Source organism: Nycticebus coucang, chromosome 10 (genome assembly GCF_027406575.1).
Source record: "Nycticebus coucang isolate mNycCou1 chromosome 10, mNycCou1.pri, whole genome shotgun sequence".
In the NCBI taxonomy this organism is placed as follows: Eukaryota; Metazoa; Chordata; class Mammalia; order Primates; family Lorisidae; genus Nycticebus; species Nycticebus coucang.
The window spans coordinates 92,246,587-92,267,707 of record NC_069789.1 but is presented as its reverse complement, the minus strand read 5'-3'; the positions used below and the strand labels follow the sequence as shown (position 1 = coordinate 92,267,707).

The 21,121-nt window shown below is 37.5% G+C and overlaps 1 protein-coding gene and 1 pseudogene across 3 annotated transcripts in view; one reads left to right on the top strand and one right to left on the bottom strand.

The window, feature by feature from the left end:
• NME7 (NME/NM23 family member 7) overlaps positions 1-21,121 on the bottom strand; it is a 182,861-nt gene that overhangs the window by 49,703 nt on the left and 112,037 nt on the right. The window lies entirely within an intron of this gene.
• On the top strand, positions 3,536-3,645 carry LOC128598036 (uncharacterized; annotated as a pseudogene).

Sequence of the window (21,121 nt, the reverse complement as noted above, 5' to 3'; positions counted from 1 at the left end):
CAATAGCTCCGGTAGCAACCCTGACTTCAGGCCCCACAGCCCTCCCAGTGAGTTTGTAAACAGCTGCTTCCTTATCTTCCTTGCATTTAATCCTTTTCTAAAAAATCCCTCACAGGGTTTCTGTTTCCTACTCTGAACCCTCAGGGATACTCTGAAGGTTCCATCTCTCTCCCTCATCTCTACAAAAAGCTATATTCCCTGTTCCCACTTACTAAGTACCTTCTTGTCATCTGGCTTTCATTCACTACTCTATTGAAATCATTCTCTCCCAGGTCACATAAAATCCATTAGTCCTCTAGCTGTCACCTCTCAAATAGCAGTGCAGTGAGACAAGTAACCATGACAAAGAGCAGCGGTCTAACAAACTGATCTTAGTATAAATATATCCAATTTATAAAATAGGACAGAGATTTTATATAATTTAAGTGTCTTGTCCTATAGTAGCAACATTAATCTCAGCAGTAGTAGAAAGATCTTGGTGCCTTAAAGGCCTGGGTTCAGCACGCTGGACAGATTTAAGACGTAATGCCCATGAAGTGTCTAAGATTGTCTGGCCAAACTGGAGACATTCAGTAAATATAATCATTGTTAATAATACAAATGAGTGTTTTATAGTATTATAAATAAGCTCTTATAGCTAACAATGAGGTACTTACATAGTATTTGCATTTTTAAAAGCACGTACTATTTCACATGAATCTCACAAATCCCATAGTACATTGACAAGGCAGACAGTTTTTGCCTTTTATGAATAGGGATAGGTAACCACTATGGTCAGGTTAACATTGAATCTAGCAATGAAGAAAGAGCATACCCATAGATCCAAACACTTGTGACAAATTCTCTTCAAAAGGTTTACTTCCTAAACTGCTCCAAATCCTCTACGACTCCCTTTATGGTTTCAGGAAGCAACTAAGTTTCCAGACTAAGGCTAGCATTTCTGAAACCATCTAGTCCTCTCCCATACCTAGCATTATCAATGAAAATGCTGTCCAATGGAAATACAATGTGAACCACATATGTAATTTTAAAGTATCTAGCAGTCACATGAAAAAGTAAAAAGAAGTGAAATTAATCTTAATATAATTTACCCCTATATATCCAAAATATTATTTCAGTTGGTAATTAAGGCAAAAATTATTGATGAGCTATTTTACATTCTTAAGTCATACTATACTAAGTCTTCAAAGCCCTGTGTGTGTATTTTACATACAACATATCTCAATTTGAACCAGCCATGTTTCAGGTGGTCCAGAACTACATGTGGCTAATGGCCACCATACTGGATAGTGATGACCTAGACCTACCACCCAGGGAGAACTTCTCAGCAATGTTCCACCTGAGAGTTAACCCAAGGCTGCTAAAAAGTGCTTAATCTACGTGAGTCTAGGCTTGAGGGCATCAATCTAATCCTGCTTCTCACGCTGACATCCTGGGCTACAATCCTTTCGATCATCTATCATGTCCATGCCAGCAGGCATTGCAAGTGTTCACTTGCAAGCTTCATCCTTAACTTTTTCTCTGGGCAGACAACTTTGTTTCCTGCTTCACAGAAAAAATTGAGATTATCAAAATGTTCATCTCCCTCACATTCCTATACCCACAGGCCCTCCTCCCCTTCTCCTGTTCAGTGCCAAACAGAGAGGTGTTTCTTTCCCTTTTCACAGCTAACCATCCCATCTCTACCATTCTAGGTCAGAGAATTTATTCCACCCTAATTGCCTTTTCTCCTGTATTTTTGTTTTTGGTTTTGTTTCCTTTCGTTTTTTGACATGGGGTCATGCTGTGTTGTGCAGGATAGCCTCAAACTCCTGGGTTCAAGAGATCGACCCACTATTCAATGTTCCAGGGCTACAGAATTCCTGTATTTCACATTCCTCTTTCCAATAATTTCTTCCTCGTATCCTGTAAAAATGTGCATGTTTCCACGGAAAAGCACAGGCCATCAGAGCTGTCATCAAACAAGCTCTAACAATTAAGTTTGCAAACCAGTCATTGTGCCCTTAAGTTGGTAGCATTGTACAAACAACTGAGGTTTCTTAATGCATATTTTTGTGTGCCCTACAATGACATGTCTGATGGTCATACCAGAAACAGAGTTCCAAAAGTGCTTTGAAACTAGGTGCTAGCATTGACACATAGCTTCCTAAGGGGAGTACTTCAGCAATGAGGAATGTAGCACTTTTTCTAGGATGAGTTTGTGAACTTAATTATCACACCCTTGTATGTCCAACACATAGGATGCTTATGATTCATTGAATAACAGTGTTCATGATTTAGTGGAGGACTGAATGGATGGAGTGACCACCAATGCCCAAATTGATAAACCTCATTAACTTCGTTAATGATAGGATAGAGAAATTAAGCCTCTTGGTCACCAGTAGTCCAGGTTCCTTTGGCTGTATTTCACTTTTCAGAAGTGTGTTCTTAAGGAATAAGGAAGAAAATCCTTTTGAAATGTAAGTAATCACCACTTAATTTGTCTATTTTGTGAGTTGATGGTTGTGTGTATCAGATTTTCTCAAACTTGAGCACACCTAAGAATGGAATGAAGAACTCTTAAGCCTCATTATTCAATTAATGAGAACATTTAGTAAATCAGAATACCCCATTACTGAGATAAGTTAAAGATGTTGACTTCAGAAAGTACTTTGTTTTCCTTCCCCAAGTCGTTATTGTAAAAATATGTATTTTTTCATGGTCTTTACCTATGCTAGCTTCTTGAAAAAGAAAAACTGTTCTTCAGGAGTTACATCTAAAAGGTAACTTTAGTCTACCCCCAAATTCATTTTTGCTTCCTAATAGAATTGTAAACTGTGACTATGATCTTCAAACACCAAATTTACATTGTTATAAAAAATTCTATTTCCTTGTTCTCTTCTACACTCTGATCTCTGCTTTTCCTTGACAAAACTGTGTTCAGAATGCCTTATACAAGAAAATGATTTCCTCTTATACTACTGAAATGAAGAAATCTTTAAAAAAATGATAATTTTGAACTTCAACTATATTGTTGAGTATTTTAGAAAACCACAGGAAAAGTAATTTTAAAACTGTCACTCAATAATAATTGGAATGCATGCTGAGCATCTCCAATGCTAGTCTTTTGCTAGCACCTCAAACATAGCACATTCCAAACCAAATCAATTCTCTCCCTACTATCCCTCCCTCCACCTCCCCCACACCTACTGATTCAATTTCTCATCTTTAGTTCCTAGGGGTACTACTAGCTTCGCAAATGTTCGGCGTTATTTCTAACTATAATATAGCGTTATTTCTAACTATTTCGTTCATTATTCACAACCACTTGTTTGATCTCATTTTGTTACTGTCTCTCCATTTATTCAACAAGTATTATTGATACCTGTAATATTTGAGGTCCTGGTGTTAGAAATAAGACAAGGAAAATTAGTAAGATGGTATTTTTTTCCTCTGAGGTAACAGAATGACAAGAAATCAGACAAGTTAATAAACAGTGATATGCTGGCAACTGTTTAACAATCAGCTTTCCCAAAAAAAAAAAAAAAAAAAACTGACTCTTTTGCAGTCATAAATTCATAAGCATGATGACTGGGTTTCACACTCATGTGTGAGATGTGTCTCCCTCAAACCTTGTTACAATGTTGAAACGTTACCCCTCTGATGTGAAAAAGAAGGAAAAAAAAAACCCAGCTACAATAAAAAACGAATTTATATTGTTTGCTCATTTTCATGGATGAAAATACTCCTACCAGGACACAACATGAAATTGGGAATGACGCTAACAAATGGATCTTGTAAGCTGCTGCAAGTTGACTCCAATGCACCACTGTAAAAAGTCCCCACGGTGTGACAGGAGCCCTGTCAGAGATACAAGTCTCTGGGATATATGTGTTGTGGGAACACAAAAGAGGGGAGTCTCGGGTACCCATGGCAGGTTTCTCGGATCCTCTTGCTTCTGTTAACCTCTTTCCATTCTTCACAGCTACTGCTTCAGCAAGATGCTCTGGGAGTCAGCATGATATAATTTCCCTAACTTGAGTACCTCTGATGGCTCACCACAGCTTATTAAATAAGTCCAAACTTATAAGGCATAAAAATTGAAGGAACTTCTCAATCTTACCCTGAACTTCTTTTTTAGTCTCATTCCTTCATATACTTCTACATGATTTATACTTTAGAAAATATCTAGGCAGGGTGTGGTGGCTCAGGCCTGTAACCCTCGCACTCTGGGAGGCTGAGGCAAGTGGATTGCTTGAGCTCAGGAGTTTGAGAACAGCCCGAGCAAGATCAAGATCCCATCTCTACTAAAAATAGAAAAACGAGCAGGGTGTGGTGGCATGTGCTTGTAGTCCTAGCTACCTCGGAGGCTGAGGCAAGAGGGTAGCTTGAGCCCAGGAGTTTGAGGTTGCTGTGAGCTATGATGCCACAGCACTCTAGCCTAAGGCAGAGTGAGACTCTGTGTAAAAAAAAAAAAAAAAAAAAATCCAGAATGAAAAAGGCTGAGAAAAGAGAAAAAAAAATGTACATGGATCTAGGATAAAAAAAGAGGACACACATATGTGCCATAACATTCTCTTTACAAAACTTACAACATGATGGGGATGTGATATCCAATATCCCTATTGAACACAACGAGGCACAGAGCTTATCAATGCATTTATATTCCACTGTAATTTCCTCATGCTGTCTTTTCTCCTAAAATGTTTTTTTCTTCTCTTTTCTGGCCAATGAAACTCCACGCCTCTAGAAAAAGTATCTCCTTCATGAAGTGTTTCTCAATCCTCAGCTATAGTTAATAACACTTGTAGTCCAAGGGATACTTAACACAGTAACTTACATTGTAACTGAAGTTTTATGTTGTCTCTCTGTAAGAGCACAGATAATATCTGCCTTGTTTCCGGCTGTCTCCTGGATGCCAAGAACAGTGCCTAATGCATAATAGGTGTTCTATTGTTCAATTAACATTAACTGAGCTTGCAAACACTTAATTGTAAATATCTCTTCCCAAGCATTGGTTAAACCCATTGGAAATGGGAGCTGTGTCTTATCCATTTTAGTATTTCTTTCAGCATTCAGTACATCTCACATAAGGAAGTCCTTTATATGTGATGTTTGCATTGAACTGAATCTTCCCTGGGCATTTTATTTTATTTTATTTTATTTTATTTTATTTGTAGAGACAGAGTCTCACTGTACCACCCTCGGGTAGAGTGCCATGACGTCACACGGCTCACAGCAACTCTAACTCTTGGGCTTATGCGATTCTCTTGCCTCAGCCTGCCAAGCAGCTGGGACTACAGGTGCCCGCCACAACACCTGGCTATTTTTTTGTTGCAGTTTGGCCGGGGCTGGGTTTGAACCTGCCACCCTCAGCATATGGGGCTGGCGCCCTACTCATTGAGCCACAGGCGCCGCCCGGCATTTTATTTTTTTTAAGGATTCCAAAACTATATGCCATGATTTGTGAAATACACATATTTGACACCAGAGTTTACACTGGAGAACTGGAATAAAATCAGAATATTTTTATTGCATAGGGGAAGAGTTGTGACCACTTCTTTAATTGTTTCATTCATTCATTTAGAAATAAGCGCTCCCTCTGTCACCCAGGCTGGACTGCAGTGGAATGGTGATAGCTCACTACAACCTCAAACTTCTAGGCTCGAGATCTTCCTTCCTCAGCTTCCTAAGGAGCTGACAGGCATGTGGTACCGCACCTAGCTAACCTATTTTTTATAGACGTGGGGTCTTCCTATGTTGCTCAGGCTGGTCTCAAACTCCTGGCCTCAACCGACCCTTCCACTTCAGCCTCCTAAAGTGCTGGGATTACAGGAATGAACCACTGTGCCTGGCCTAATTGTTTTTTTTTAAATGGTACTTCAGGCCAAGCGTTGAAATATGAGATTTGTACAAATAACAAAATGGTACCACGGACAGAACCCCAACTTCTAGACACTTTTTTGCAACTCCTTTTTTTTTTTTTGTAGAGACAGAGTCTCACTTTGTTACCCTTGGTAGACTGCTGTGGCATCACAGCTCACAGCAACCTCCAACTCCTAAGCTTAGGCGACTCTCTTGCCTCAGCCTCCCACGTAGCTGGGACCACAGGCACCCGCCACAACGCCCAGCTATTTTTTTTGTTGCAGTTTGGCCGGGGCCAGGTTTGAATCCATCATCCTTGGCATATGGGACCGGCGCCCTACTCACTGAGCCATAGGTGCCGCCTGCAACTCCTTTTTTTGACACAAAGTTTCACTCTGTTGCCCTGGGTAGAGTGTGATGGCATCATAGCTCACAGCAACCTCAAACTCTTAGGCTTGAGCAATCCTCTTGCCTCAGTCCCCCAAGTAGCTAGGACTACAGGCCTGCACCACAACACCCAGCTAGTTTTTCTATTTTTAGTAGAGATGGGCTCTCACTCTTGTTCAGGCTGGTCTTGAACTCCTGAGCTCAAGGGATCCTCCCTCCTCAGCCTCCCAGAGTGCTAGGATTTACAGGCATGAGCCACCATGCCTAGCCCCTGTAAATCTTATTTGAACGGGCTTCATAGGAATCCACAGGCTACTGCTCTAAGGGTTTGAATATGTAAAATGTATTTCTTACTTGTTTAAAGAAGTTTTTTTTTAATTCTGTACTCTACCAAGTTAATTTATTAATATAATTATGTAACAAGTTATCAAAAAATAATAAACATCAGAAACAAATGCTCTATAAGTATTTTGCTTAAGGCTTTGTTTTGCTTTGTTTGAATGTGTGTATGTATGTTATTTTATGGCAGGGGTAAACAATTGATCACCTGTTTGTTTAATTTCAGGCTGGAACTACTGTATATAGGCACAATCCATATGAGAGAGCTTTAGAAACTTGGTTGTATCCCCACTTCTATGCAACAAATACTGAAAATAAATCTAAGTCCTGCCTGTGGGTATTCTCTGGGCCTGCCTGATTAAGGGTGTCCATCCATTCAAATGAATGTCCTTGTTATTCTCCTCAATTTCTGTAAAAGCACATAAGAGGTAGAACACATGACTCTGCGCTTGCATGGTGTACACAATAACCATATTGTGACACCTCACTTCTGACACCACTTGTCAGGGCTCAGGACTGGCCAGGTCTCCGGCCGGCTTAACTAGGTTCCGGACGCAGACCGCTAAGTTACCTTGCTCAGGTCTCTAAGGTGCCGGAGGGCTGTCTACTTTAGCTAGAGAGACAGAGTGTCTTAGAGAGAGTAAAGCAGTCTTCTTAGAATAGATAGATCTTAGTCTTTAGCAGAGCTTAGTGATCTTCAGCAGAGAGACGCCGTGCCGGCGTTCTGCAGGCAGGAGAGGAGACAGAAATAGAATCAGAGTAAGCACGTCCGTGATAGAATGCGCGTGCTCCCAACTGCCTGTTCCTCCAGCCTAATATAAGGCTGATCTCATGCCTCTCAACACCACAGGTGTAGAGACTGCCAATTCACCACTGCTCTCATCTCGCGAGCTCTCGTGCATGTTAGGAGAGCTAAATCCCTCTCCAGGCCCTTTTCACCAAGGTGTTCCATTATTGAGCTATACAGGTATTTCTTATAACTCTCACTCCTTGCCTTAGGCTATACCGGCTGCTACACCGTATTCCAGATATTTTCCAGGGAACTGAACCTGGAACTTAGTGTCACTCAATACTTATCAAAACCTTGACTTAAAGGGGTTGTTTTTAAGTTGTTTTAAACTCAAACATGTTTAAAGGAATACAACAAATACATCGTTTCTTTTAGAACTTTCTTCCCATATTGCAACAGCTGTAGGATCAGATCATTTTGACTTCGCATATAATCATTTACACACGGGGGTGATGCCATCAGCTTCTTATTAGGAATTGCCTAAGAAACTGTTATTTAAGAAGTGAGTGTTGGATCACATGGTATCGTCTTTTGAGATCCATAAAGAAATTTTCTCTTAGGTATCAGGAAAAGTTGGACTTTTTGTGAGCAACTCATTTGCTTATCTCATGGACACTTTTAGTCATAGTTGATTATGTGGACGTCTCAAGGCTAGAGGCTGAGTTTATGGTAAACCCTCCCTCCCCTGACAAAAGCACGGACTCCATGACATGCATTTTATCATCCCCAGACTTATTTACTTTATCAATTTATTTTATATTGCATATAAAATATACATTTTTATAAACTGCCTCACATTATCACTCTAAAATATGAAGTTTGAAAGAAATAAATATATTAATGACACTCAAGCATTTTAAAAATTTAGAGTTAACTTACGATTATATATACTAACAGATACTTTAATTATGATAGTGATATGTAACTAACAGCAGCTTTTGTTGTAGGAACTCAAACAACAAATGTTTAAAAACCATAAAATTGCCATTTTTTGCATTAAATATCTCAATTTGTAAAAGATTTATTTCCTTTTGTGAAGCTATTTAAATTCACAAAATATTTGTATAGAATTTTTCTTTCTTCATTTAATATATCAAAGTAAGTCCTATTTTTAAATCAGTGCTGTGGTATGTGGGCTGACGTAATTCAGTTATTTAAAAAATAAAATCCTTTCTATATTGAATTCTGCTTTTCAAACATGATAAAAAAACTTTCGAAATATAATAAATTAACATATTGTTGAGATCTGTTAGTCTAATTACTCCTTACACTAACAGAAAAAAGCAATTAACCAGCTTTCCTTTCCTTACACTCTTTTTGGATGACTTGACTCAGAATATAGTATGTTTAACAAATGTAAAATTCTCTGCATAGTGAAAATAACCTTAAAAGACAAATTCACATTTTGGCAAACAGCCAGTAATTTTCAATTAAAATTCTGTTTTATGTACTGTTTATACAATATAATGTCTCAATGTGAGAAGACCATAGCAGAACTATGGCAGTGTGAGCTGGTGAGTCAAGGTGATAAATTCTGTTCACCACAATGTCTACCATGTACGATCTCCTCAGGTTAATTAGTGTCCAACATATTAAGTAACTCTTTTGTATATTAATATGCTTCAGGAACCAACATTCAGAAAGAATAATTTTCAAAGAAAATCATGAAATCATTTCGGGCAAAGCTTTTCAATGGACTACTGCAGTTTTAGAAAGGGTTAGAAAAAACAAATTAAAAATGAGTATTTTTTATCCTCTGACTAGCAATTTTAGCTCTAGAAATTAATTCTAAGATAACTAAAAACAAAAACACAAATGAAACTTGGGCAAACATTTATGCGTAAATCTGGTTTCTGAAATGTCCTTATACATAAAAATTTGAAAAAAAAGTAAATAATTAGGAAATGGTTAATTAATCCACATGCTGAAACACTGTATAGCTATTGATAACCACGTCACATAAGTATATTTAATGACATCAGAGAATAGTATAACATTTTTTAATTAAATGATGATACTACAAAACAGTAATTATTATATGGTCTTAATTTTATACATAAAGACAATGGTTTGAGGCAAAAATGTTTATAGTGTTTATTTCTGGGAAGTAGACACACATACCAGTAGTTTAAATTTTCTGTTTTGTTAGGTCTTGGTTCTTTTCCAGAATTTTCCCTTTTTTAAAAAATGTTTTTAAAAACCATTAAGATGGGGGTCTTGCTATCTTGCTCAGGCTGGCCTCAAACTCCTGAGCTTAAGGGTCCCTCCAGTCTCAGCCTCCCAAGCAGCTGGGACTATAGATGAATAATGGACTGTGCCACCTTAGCATGGTTTGCATATTGCAGAAAAATAAAGCATTTAACAAAATCTAAATCTTTAATCCTTTTTCTGAAACAGACATTTGCTGAAAGTTTGCCAGAGACTTGTCACTCAGTGAGTGGTCTGTGGACCATGCTAGTTCATATCACCTGGAAATCTGTCATAAATGCATAATCTCCCTGGGTAGAGGCTCATGTCTGTAATCGTAACATTCTGGGAGGCTGAAGTGAGAGAATTGCATGAGGGCAGGAGTTGAGACCAGCCTGAGCAAGAGCAAGACCCTGTCTCTACTAAAAATAGAAAAAGTAGCCAGGTGTTGTGGCCGGCGCCTGTAGGCCCAGCTACTTGGGAGGTGGAGGTAAGAGAATCACCTGAGTCTGAGAGTTTGAGGTTGCTGTGAGCTGTGATGACACCATGGCACTCTTACCCAGGGCAATAAGAATGAGACTCTGTCTCAATCAATCAATCAATGCATGCATACAGAATCTCAGGCCCCACCTCAGACTAACTGAATCGCAGTTTCCAGTTCAACACAATCCACAGGTGTTTCCTATGTATGGTACATGTAAGTTTGAGAAGCACTGTGTTAGAGCATTTTACTGGCATTGGAGATCTCAACAAGGTAGAAGGCAGATCCTTGAATTAGTTCCTAGCCTGAGAGGAGAGTACATAAAACTATACGAGGGCGGTGCTTGTGGCTCAGTCGGTGGGGCGCCGGCCCCATGTACCGAGGGTGACGGGTTCAAACCCGGCCCGGCCAAACTGCAACCACAAAATAGCCGGGCGTTGTGGCGGGCGCCTGTAGTCCCAGCTACTCGGGAGGCTGAGGCAGGAGAATCGCTTGGGCCCAGGAGTTGGAGGTTGCTGTGGGCTGTGTGAGGCCACGGCACTCTACTGAGGGCCATAAAGTGAGACTCTGTGTCTAAAAAAAAAAAAAACTATACAAGGAGCATACCCTGACTCATACCCCAGATGAGAGGCATAGACAATTAATGGAATAGGCATTTGAAAGAAAGTAAAAGTCACTCCATGTTGGGGTAGTTGGTGATGTCTTAAAGGAAAGGTATAGTTGGCCTTCCATATCTACAGCGTCTATATCTGTGGATACAACCAAACTCAAATAAAAGATATTTGAAAAAAATTTGTCTGTATTGAACATGTAGAGACTTTTTCTTGTCATTATTCCCTAAACAATAGAGTGTAACAACACTGAATTGGCACTGACATTGTATTAGTTATTTTAAGTAATCTAGAGATGATTTAAAGTACATGGGAGGCCACGTGCAGTGGCTCAGGTCTGTAATCTTAGCACTCTGGGAGGCCCAAGTGGGTGGATCACCTGAGCTTAGGAGTTTGAGACCAGCCTGAGCAAGAGCGAGACCCCATCTCTACTAAAAATAGAAAAAGTTAGCCAGGCATTGTGGCAGGCACCTGGAGTCCCAGCTACTCAGGAGGCTGAGGCAAGAGGACTGCTTGAGCCCAGGACTTTGAGGTTGCTGTCAGCTATAACACCACAGCACTCTACCTAGGACAACAGTAAGACTTTGTCTCCAAAAAAAAGGTAATAACATTAAAAAAAAGAAAGTATGAGAAGACGGGCAAAGGTTTGAGGCAAATACTATACCATTTTACATCAGGGACTTGAGCATCCTTGAATTTTATATTTGAAGGGGCTCCTGGAACCAACCTCCCTTGGATACCAAGGGACAATCTACTTGGGAAATGAGAATAGAGGGAGTATGTTATACTCAACCCTCCTTTGCATGTGTTTACTACCTAAGTTTTGTAAACTTTACCTACTCAGAGCTCTGGGCAGGAGTCACTGGGCTGAGAGAAACTATTTGGTCTGAACAACTTAGTTACAGTAAGTCAAAAACAGCAAGTACAATATACAAATAGACAACCTTCTGTGAATGAGGGTAGGCTATTTTTCCCCAAACATATGTGTTCTACTTTTTACATTAAATGTATTAAATTTAGGTTTCATTTAAAATATAAGAAAAAAAGAAAAAAATAAGGAAACTTCCTTTTGAAGCAGTTTTGAGAGGAATTCATTTGGAATATATAGTGTAGTGAGTTGATGTTTTCGTTATATTTGCATGTGCTGTCTGAGTTAATGTTTTCATTATATTTGAATTATGTACTTTCAAAAAGATCAAACTTGTACATATTTAAATATACTGAACTAATGGTTGGTTAGTGCTTTGCTATCCGGCGTCACTAAGAAAAAAATCAACGTACAAAGGTGGCACATGTCTGCATGTTTACATATAAGGGCCCCCAAAGTTCCTTTCTTTGGCCTTGCATGTGATAAGACTGTCTCACTGAGATATAAATAAAATGTCCTACTAATAACACCCTGAGAACACCATACTATCCATTCCAACTGTAACTGATCCTGGACTTAAACCTGGCATTGGTGTCAGTGGCTTTTACCTACTGATAGACTTGTAAGGTGACAGGCTCTTTTGTGTCCCAAAATAGTCATTTCCCAGGGTCTCAAGAAGGTTTAAAAATATTTTCCTGCTATCACAACGTCTACTGTCTTTAAGTAATGCAACCGAGGGTTGACATTTGAAACTGACAAGTAGCATGAGCAGTGGGGAGATAAAGCCTGGCATATGTTGTTGTGGCCTTGTGGGATTCTGAAATGCTAGCAGCTGCAGCTGGTGGTGATGCCCCATTCTCAATGTGCACTGCTTCAGGGAATCTTAACCCTCTCCTCTGACTGTGATGGGGGCATGTTTGATTGGAATATGTTTTTTTTCATTTATGATATTCAGAATAACATATGTCTATACATAAGAAAGTGGAAAGAAAAAATGGTTAAATATTAAACTAAGTATTCTTAAAGGAAATAATATCACTTGGTAAAAAATAGTGCATGCAGGGCAGTGCCTGTGGCTCAAAGGAGTAGGGCGCTGGCCCCATATGCCGGAGGTGGCGGGTTCAAACCCAGCCCAGGCCAAAAACAACAACAACAACAACAAAATAGTGCATGCAGGGGAAGAATGGTAAAAAAAAAAAAAAAAAAAAAAAATCACTAAGAAGAAATATTTTTAAAAAGAAAATAAAAAGACTAAAAGGCAAATATTTTGTGACAATTATTCAGATAAACATGTTGAAAAATCATGAGGCAAAGGAGGCTAATATAAGAAGTGAAGAAATAAAAACGAGTTAAGGAATGTGGAAATGAAAGGGATGGGGAAATAAAAACCAGGTAAATGCCACAATAAAAAAAAGAAAGGAAGAAAAGGTATACTACAGAAGAAGATATTTATGCAAATTCCTCAATCCCTGTGGGGGCCAAAGTGACAACCATGGAATGAAAAGCAAAGGACTAGAAGGTGGGGACAGAAGTAGAGGGGGAGCATAGTCCTGTTAAATCAAATTGTACGAGGCCATGGGTTTGGACTGCCTTTATTCTACACCCACTCACTTACTTGTTTGTTGTCTATCTCCCCATTAGAACAAAATCTCAGAGATAAAAAAATTTTGTTACGTGTGCGCGCGCGTGTGTGTGTGTGTGTGTGTGTGTTTTTCATTGCAGTAACCCTGTGGCCAGGCACTGCTTGATAAACAGTAAGTACTTGGTACATGGCTGAATGAATAAATAAAAGTAGTAATTAGGGATAATTTTTAGAAAGGAACCAAAGTTTGGAAAATCATTAGGACACTTCATAATTAATAAAGGCTTACAATTCAGAGATTTAATATCTGTAGTTTGAACTACTTAAGAAAAACTCTAAAGATATGCCATAAGCACTAATTTGTAACATTGCAGAGGCTGGTGTGTGGGAGCAAACCACTTAGCAAGTGAATGCAGGCTACAAGCTGCTCAGCCTCTAACATAACACATGGCTCTGTCATTTTCTACTGACATGATGACTGAACACATCTGTACAGAGCAGGTTATTTGCTAGCACGATACGAAAACTGGAGATTTGAGGTCTCAGGAAGTAGTCCTCTTGCATGTAAACAACCTTTGTTATAACAAAATGCTAATGACAAATCTAATAGTACAGAGGCAGCCTGGTAGAGTAGTGCAGAAAGTGCGTCAGGAAGTCTGTGCAGGTTTGTCTTAAGCTGAGAGAATGGCCTGGATAGGTCCCTTCATGTCTTCATGCTTCAGTTTCCTTATAGATTAAATGGGATTACAGTAGTATGAGTAAATAACAGTACCTAGATCTCACTAAATTATTGTTAGGATCAAATGAGGTGCTCTATATTTAATTGCTTTACAAATGGAAAAAGAATCCTGGAACAGTATATTACTTCTCCAAATAAAAACTATGATTGATATTCAGAAAAATTCCAAATTTATGCAATACCTGGAATCTGTTCATATCATAATTAAGTGTGTTATTCTGGAGGAATCATTATTTCTGATATATAATTAGGTCTATAATAATAACTAAAAATAATAAATTACTTAAAAACTATATATGTGTGTGTGTATATATATATATATATGTATATATATATACACACACACACACACACACACATCCATCCTTGGATGTCATCATTCTGTAAAAGAAAAACAAGACAGAAACAACAAAATGCCTCAAAATCAAATGTAAATATGACTTTGGGAGGCCAATGTGGGATGATCACTTGAGCCCAGGAGTTCAAGACTTTCTTGAGCAATGAAGCAATACCTCATCTCTACAAAAAAGTGAAAAAATAATTAGCTAAGAGTGGTGGCATGTGCCTGTGTTCCCAGTTACACAAGAGGCTGAGGTGGGAGAACTGCTTGAGCCCAGGAGTTTAAGGTTATAGTGAGCTATGATGACACCGTTGCACTTCAGCCCAGGCAACGAAGTGAGACTCTATCTCAAAGAGACTTTTGTTTCTTGTCCCTATCTTAAACATTGTTATTGTTGTTAAACTTTAAGCCTTTTTAATTTTGTGAAGGCAAAAAGTGGAAGCCTAATGAACACATGTATAAGTGAAAATAAATAAATAACTAAAAAGAAAGAAAAAGAAAAAAAGGCATATCTGGCATGAGGATACACATGTAGACCAATGGAATAGAGTTGAGAGCTTAGAAATAAATCTATCCTTCTATTGATAACTGATTTTCGATAAGAGTGTCAAGAATAGTATTTCCAACAAATGATGTTAGGGCAATGCAACAGAATGAAATTCAAGCCTTACCTCACACCATATATAAAACTTAACTCAAAGTGAATCAAAGACCTAAAAGTAAGACTTAAAACTATAAAACTTTTAGAAGACAACATAGAGGTAAAAATTCATGACCTCTGATCCTTTGATTTGGCAAAGGATTCTTAGATATGGGACCAAAAGTATAAGCAACAAAATGTTCTCGCAGGGGTCCTCAAACTTTTTAAACAGGGGGCCAGTTCACCGTCCCTCAGACCGTTGGAGGGCCGGACTATAGTTTAAAAAAAAAAAACAAAAACTATGAACAAATTCCTATGCGTACTGCACATATCTTATTTTGAAGTAAAAAACAAACTGGGAACAAATACAATGGCACCACCATATGTGGCCCACGGGCTGTAGTTTGAGGACCCCTGTAAGACTTGCAGTAGAAATCTTAACTTTAACTTAGTATTTGTCAGTCTTAATTTGATCATATCTTTTTCCATTTAGTATATATGTCTATTATAGCAATTATAAGATTTCATTGCAATTACTGACTATACATTTCTTTCTTTCTACTAGGGCATATATTCCTTTGGCTCTGGGAAGGTGTTTTGTTCATTTTTTCATTGCCAGTACCTAAGAATACCTGGCACTTTGAAGGTTTGTAGTGTTTGGTTGGTGAGTGATTGGTGGGTTGATTTGTGGGTTGATTAACTGAACCAAAGAATAAATCAGAGAAATGAAAGAGATGAAAGAAAATACTTCAGGCCAAACTTAACTGTGCATATTATCTTTGTAACATATAAGGAAATTTAGAACCCTTTTAAAGTGAAGTTAATAGAACAAAAGGATAATATAGAAGAAATGATTATCAGTTGACTTTTCAGTGAAAGTCTAAATCTACTGATTATTGACTGACTGACTGACTGATTGATTGAGAGGGCTTAGTCTGTCTCTAGGCCTAGAGAGCAGGGGCATCATCGAAGCTCCCTGGAACCTCAAACTCCTAGGCTCAAATCACCCTCCTGCCGTGGCCTCCCATTGTGCTAGGACTACAGGCATGAGCCAGCAAGCCTGGCCATGTAGACAGTTATATTTAAGCCAAGATAATAGTAAAATCTTACTGAAGAAGAGGAAAGAATATTTTTATTCTAATCACTTCTGTAGCTCTGAAACAGGAGACATTATGCTGTTAATAATCCAAACAGCATTTCATTTGCATTCTGTATAGTATTAAGTGTGACATCTCAGTAAGTGTCACAATTCCTAGCAGTAAATTATGTTAATTAATAAAGCATAAAGGCCAAAACTGGCAATAATCCCAAATAGTTTCTAACTGTAACCTTTAATGATCCAAGTCATTATAGGAGATAATAAAATAATGAAAAAATCCATGGATTTATAGGTTTGAAAAAAATATGTCAGTTGGATTTCAGTGCTATAAGGTTTTAAGGAATGTATTTTCACAGTCCATTTGTTTTTGAATTTTAATCAACTAATTCTACCTACTTCTAAATCTCCAAAGCAGAACTAATAAGAAAGCAACATCTGTTGGTTCTAGTAGGGTGAAATATAGCATTTTTTGTTTTTACAAAACTTAAGAAAAAAATTTAATGAAATTTAAAACACTGAAGGAGCTGTATAGGAATGCATCATTGCCAAGGCTTATTTTCTCTAAGAACAAAATAAGACAGACATATTCAAGAACTTTTTCATCACCAAAGGTTCCTATTTATTAAAAGCAGAATATATATACAGTAGGACCTTCACAGTTGATATTGGTCACCTCTTAAGTTGACATCTCAGTGTGACAATTCTTAGCAGTAAATTATGTTAATTAATAAGAGTTAAAGGCGTTATTAATTTTCATAGACCAGACATGCACCACATATACACAGTAGGCCTAATTCCTTACATTGATCTCCTCCATGTGTGGACCAGTTTGTTACAGTCCCCTGAGCAGTCAACTTACAGAAGTTCTATTGTATTTTACAGCCCCCATACTGCATTTCATCAGAATAAGAGTATACTCTAAGTGCAATGTTCCCAAACAGAACTGTATATTACTATGCAATGACAGATTTTCTCAGTTAGCTATGTTACAATCACAAATAAAATGGGAACAAAAAAATGAAATGGGTGGGGGAGGAGGTTCTATAATCAAGGGGCAACATGAGACTCCTGGAGAATCACACACTGAACAAGCATCATCAGTTAAGCAGGCCCAATTATTCTCCCTGTTGCTGCTTAGTTCCTCTTGACTCATGGGGCTTCCCCTTTGTCTGCAGGCCTTTCCAGGCCTACTCTGGCTCATGGAACTATCTCTTATTCCTACCCTGGTCTATTGAATCCCTTATCTAGATCTTAAGTTCTTTCATATCTCATAGTTTCCCTTTCTTTTCTTTTTTTAGTTTCACAGTTTATCATAGCATATTGAATTGCTTGGAAGACTCTGAGAGAGGATATAATTACCATAATTGATGCAGTGATGTTTAAGATAAATTTGAGGCTAGGCGTGGTGGCTCACACCTATAATCTCAGCACTTTGGGTGGCTGAGATGGGAGAATCACTTGAGGCTAGGAGTTCTATACTAGCCTGAGCAATATAGCAAGATCCTATTTCTAGAAAAAAATTTTAAAAATTAAGTAGGTGTGGTGGTGCACACCTGTAGCCCTAGTTATTCCTGAGGCTGAGGTGGGAGGATCACTTTAGCCTAGGAATTTAAATAGTGAGCTATGACAACACCACTGTACCCCAGCCTGGGTGACAGAGCAAGACTGTGTCTCTAAAAAAAACAAAAATATAAGAAACACTTTTGTGAATGAATTAACCATAAGCATTATTCATCATGTACTTATTACAAGTGGTGTTTAAAAGGTTGTACATTGTTCCAATCTATACAGTATGTCATATCTAGAGGCTTAAATAGTTTCTTTTGTCTTTAATCCAATTAATGTTTTCCTGGGTTCTGACATTCTATCCATTATATAAGTAATGATGTGTATGTAATGTGAGGCAAATACTAATATTTATGTTGTTATTTTTGGATTCTCTTATAGCTAAATAAATCACTCAGAAAAAGATTATGCAACCCCTACTTTTAAAACTTGACAGAGAAGAAAACATTTCTGTATTTAATTTTCAAAAGTCATTAGATGTACAGGTTTTGTGCCCTGGTAAGTCATTAGATGTACAGGTTTTGTGCCCTGGTAAGTCATTAGATGTACAGGTTTTGTGCCCTGGTAAGTCATTAGATGTACAGGTTTTGAGACCCTGGGAGAGGGTCTCATTGACATGTGATAAAACAACATCATGTTGTTAAAGACATGAACATGAGAGCAACAACGTTAAGTATTAATCCCGATACTTTATGTCTGGAACAATCAAAAAAGAAAAAATATCTTCATTTGAAGTTAATTTAGTTAAAAAATCCACATACTACAGGAAAAGGATATATAAAAATCCAAATCTCTGACATGCAAGTTTATATACTCTGCCTTTTCAGGAAAATATTGTTACTGATTCAGTAATATTTTATTTAAATAAAGCTTTAATTTTCATTAAAAAATTGTAAAATATTTTACTCAGTAATTTAATGTCAAATGCTTTGTTATTACTCTCTTTTTAGGTCACATTGTTTCATCTTTTTATATTTACAAAGAGTTACTACTTTTGACAAATTTTGGAGTTGTATTTAACACCAAAACAAAAGAAATCCAAGAGAAACAGTTACTTTGAAATGTATTTTTCAGCATGCATTTTGTAGTTTTTTGAGCTGGTTGTATTAAATCCCTTCGTACCACATACTCTTCAAGAAAATTTGTTTTTCACCCAAGTTAATTTATTAAACAGGCATTGCTATTTTTTAAAAAATTATTTTTCTTTATCGAAGTCATTCAAACTCATTGTTTAAAATGTAGAAAATATATGCCTACAATCCTAGCATTCTGGGATGCTGAGGTGGGGGATTGTCTGAGCTCAGAAGTTCGGGACCAGCCTCAGGTAAAGCAAGACCCCATCTCTAAAAATAGCCAAGCATAACGGCAGGCACCTACAGTCTCAGCTATTCGGGAAGCTGAGGCAAGAGGATCACTTAAGCCCAAGACTTTGAGGTTGCTGTGAGCTGTGAGGCCACAGCACTCTATCCAGGGCAACAGAATGAGACTTTGTTTCAAAAAAACAAAATGTAGAAAATATAGTCAGTCTTTGTTGTTTGCGGATTCCGTATTTCCAAATTTACCTACTCGATAAAATTTATTTGGTAACCCCCAAACAAACTCTAACAGCATTATTTGTGGCCATGGGGTAGATATGCATAGAGCAGCAAAAGTGTAGAGTTACCTAAAATGCAAGTCACGAGGTAAGGCAGAATAAGGTAACACTGATTTGTTTTAATTTTTACTTTAAATAAGTATCCTTTTTGCAATGGACTTAGTGCCACATTTTTAACATTTTTGTGCTTTTTTTGGTGATTCTGCCATTTAAAACAGCCCTCAAACATAGCGCCTACATGCTCTCAAGAGTCCCAAGTACAAGAATGCTATGAAGCACTTTATGGAGAAAAAACCTGTATCATCTAAGCATTATTTAGACATAAGTTATAGTAATGTTGGCCATGAGTTTGATGTTATGGAATATATATTAAATAAGGTGTCTTTAAATAGAAGCACACATAAAATAAGCTATGCACAAATCACCAGAGGTCCACAGGAACCCAACCCTGTATCTCCCCTAGGGGCAACAGTTGGGTATTCACCAATTCATTGTTCATGGTGACTTTAGAGAATATAACTACTGTAAATGATGAATCAATCGTATAAGAATGAAAAAAAATCTCACTCATAGTACTACAGCTGAGTACCTTTTCTACCACATTGTTGTAGAGAATGCTGGATTTTATCTCTTTTTAAATTTTGTCAATGTCACTAGTTTAAAAAAATTATATGATTCTATTTTATTATATATTTCCCTATTATCAGTCAACCTGAATGTACGTTATGTGAAATGAGAATCTTTTCTGCACATTTTTCCCCATGAATTTTTTTCTTTGTCTTCCTCAGGTATGGAATTACAAATAACTCATCTTTAAATATGTTAAATACTAAAGGAAAGAAGAGAACAAGAACATAAGAAATGCTCCTGCTTTTTCACTGGTTAACAGTCCAAAGAGATTTAGGTTTAGCTCTGGCTAAAAGAGATCCATCCTGCCTGACATCAATAAAGCTGTCTCATAAAAACTGCAAAATTTTCTTGGAAGAAGATATATGCACATACGCAGTGCAAGTTCAATTAAGTAACATTCAGTTAACAGACTCCCTGGATTTTCCTATGCTGCATGTTCATTCCCTATGTAAGATACCGATTGGCGGTAGTGAACACACAGACGTGTGTTCCTCCCTACTGTGCACAGCACATCTTTTGACGATCTGTATAGCCAATTTTATTTATCTTCTAAGAATTTTAAAAGTGAATTGTGAGATAAGAGAAACTTCATCCTCATTAAGTTTTGTACTTTGGGAAACAAATGAAGTACAGAGGAGAAAGTGCTCTTCAAGGTGAAACTTAAGTTGTGAGAAGTGGTTTGAAGAGGGAACTTAGACCATGGAATAAAATTAAATGGCGTAGGCAGCCTAAATATTGTTCTTCATTGTTAGTGCATTTAAAAACATTGGTGGCTCCTTTTCTAAAGTGTTCTCTGAGCCTGGTCAAGAAGGGGACAGTCTTGTTTAAACATGACTGCAAGACCTGTGGTGGCTTCTCCAAGTCCTCTAGGCTTCTTTATTATTTGGAAAACCCCAAAGCTTTTATTATAATTTTTTGCCATTTCAAAAAATGAGAAGTGCAAGTTAAATTCTTAAACCAAAGATCCTCTGACTAGGAAAGAAGACATCAGGCATTTGGTACAGTTTGCTTCTTAGGATAATTTTATTAAAGAGAAAGAAAAAAAGACTTAGTAACTTTTTCAAGAACTGAATCAACATAACAAAGGTGTTACTTATTTTCTTGTGAAAAGAAGTGATAGGTGCTAATGTCAAACTGAGAAAAAAAAGAGATGACTCATTTTTCCCAGGTCCCACTAGCTTAGCATTTTATTCTGAGCTTTAGTAGGAGCATAACTGGGAAGCAAGAAAGTAGTTCTCAAGATAAACAAAGGCAGGTGAATGGATTAGACAGATGAAGGGATAAAGTAAATGTACATATACACATAAACACAAATGGATTAGTATTCAACTACAAAAAAGGAAATCCTGTCATTTGCGACAATCTGAATGAACTTGGAGGGCATTATGCTAAATGAAATAAGCCAAAGACAAATACTATATGAT